This window comes from Elephantulus edwardii, unplaced genomic scaffold (genome assembly GCF_000299155.1).
Source record: "Elephantulus edwardii isolate Elephantulus edwardi_28Jun2011 unplaced genomic scaffold, EleEdw1.0 scaffold00075, whole genome shotgun sequence".
Taxonomy (NCBI): Eukaryota; Metazoa; Chordata; class Mammalia; order Macroscelidea; family Macroscelididae; genus Elephantulus; species Elephantulus edwardii.
In genome coordinates this window covers 4091072-4093386 of record NW_006399825.1, presented here as the reverse complement: position 1 = coordinate 4093386, position 2315 = coordinate 4091072, and positions in this window count along the sequence as shown.

Below are 2315 nucleotides of genomic sequence, written 5' to 3'. Positions count from 1 at the left end.
GTTGACACGTATTTTGGAGAGACAATTTAATCGGTTGGGCAACCCAGGCTCTAGAAGAAATTAATTGTGCTGGAGAAATTCAGGCAATGATTTCAGGATCTGTGATTTAGGAAACAGACTCCAGGGGGACTCTGAGCCATTGGGTTCTCCGGGAAGAATTTCTGACAGTGAATTCCTTTCCTTGAAGATCTCGCAAATGCAGTCTTTCTCACCAATTCCCACTGCCACTGTTCTTCTGGTTCTTTAATTTTTCTTTATTCAAATCTTTCCCAAGTATGACTTTGCATGATAATTCTCCCAAATCCTTTTTATTCTGACCTTCCGTTGCCTCAGAATTTAGCAGGTGCCGTAATTGAGGTTGTTCCATTTTTTTCTGTTTTACTAGTGTTTGAGCTGGTGGTAAGTTTTTGGTTTTCTCGCAACTATGCTTTTCAACTCTGACAGTTATAATTGTGAAATAATGAAAAGGTGAAGTCCATTTTAAATGCCTCTCAAGTTTGAGGGTTGGAGTTGGGAATCACTGTGGCTCCTTTTGGTTCTTCTTTATCAAGTCTATATCCTTTTGGACAACCATGAAGGTCTCCATACTCAGACTCAGTGTAGCTTCCAAGTGTTCTTTCACTCAGTTCTTCAATGGAGTCCTGAGCTAAAGCCTGGACACTTGGCTCCAGCACTGTACTCCTGATAAACCCTATCCTGCCAGCCCATTTCAGTCTTAACCATCCCACCAGAATGGGTTGAGATTTCCTCTTTGGGGACCATTTTCATTCTTAAGTTTATCTGTCACTTCTTCAAGTTTTACTTCTATCTTTACCATAAAAACCAAAGCCCAAGCTTGTTACTGTCGTGGTGATTCTGACTCATGGTGACCCCAGATGTTTGAGAGCACAGTTACAGTCATTAGAATTTCCAGTGTTTGTCATGAGGAGGTCTGGTCTAGGCCGGGTCCACAGGAAGCTGCACTGCTAATCCAAAGGCAGTGGTGCTTATCTGGCAGTTCAAACTCACCAGCGGACAATCTATACAGTTTATAATCTTGGAAACTACGGAGACTCAACTGTGAGTTGATTGTAACTTGATAGCAAAAAGTTGGTTTTTTTTTTTAATAACCTTTTAGAAGTAGATCACTAGGCCTTTCTTCCAAGGTGTCTGAGTGAGTGGGTTCAAGTAACCAATCTCTCAATTGGGTAGCCAAGCAAAAACTTTGTGCCACCTAAGAACTCTGAGAAGCGGGCCACAAATGCACATCAGATGGAGAGTAGATCATCTTCCTAGCTTCTCTGAGGCCTGGTTTTCTACCGTGGTTTCTATAAGATAAACTCACATCTTTATACATGTGGTCACTACAATCTCTGTTCACTCTTACATTTTCTCCATTATCTAAATGGTCAAGCAGGATGTGAGTCTATTTGCACTGATCTTGGACTGTAAGAGTTTAGAGGGCGCACATGACATATTTTTCCAATATGCTTGGGGCAGTTCCTGGTTCACAAACACACTCCAAGATGATGACTAAATTGTGCCTTTACACAAAGCCATGTGTCATAAAGCTCATCTCTGACTTTCACTGTTTATTAGACCAAAGACAAAACTAGACACAGAATCTGAGTAGCTCTGATCCCCCAATTACCAGAATGACCTTGAGCCAATTACTCTCTCTGAACTCACTTTTCTCCTCCATGAAAGAAGTGCAGGAATAGTACCTATCACACAGTATTGATATGAGGTTTAAATAATGCGTAGAAAATGTGTATACCATCAATAACTGTGGTTATTATCAATAACTGTCAATATTCTGTGATTGACATTTTCATTACTCCTTAAGGTAAAAGATAAGTAGGCTACGGAGAGATGAATCTGTAAATTCTCCATACATTTGCTGAACCAAATTGTGATCTATACTTTGAGGCCGCCAATGTCATCAGAAAGGAACTCTGGTCACCTAGTGGTGTGGAGCTGCACTGCCAATAAAAGGCATTTGATTCAAATCCACCGGCTGCTCCCTGGGCGAAAGATGGGCAATCTCTTTCCATGCTCTTTACTGCCTCTGAAAGCTGTCCGGAGGGTCAGCTATGAGTTGGTTCCAACTCAGTGGTACACATCAAACAATAACAACAATGTCAGCTGAAGCCTGAACCTTTCAATCAATGTGGTTTGGTGGAGTCTCTCTCCTTTTTCTCTTCTTTGCCCTTATTGTTGTTGTTGTTATGTGCTGTCGAGTTGCCTGCGACTCATAGCGACCCTATGTACAACAGCCCTAAACTCCGCTCTGTCCTGTGCCAATCGCACTGTCTCTGACACTCCCATCCCAATTA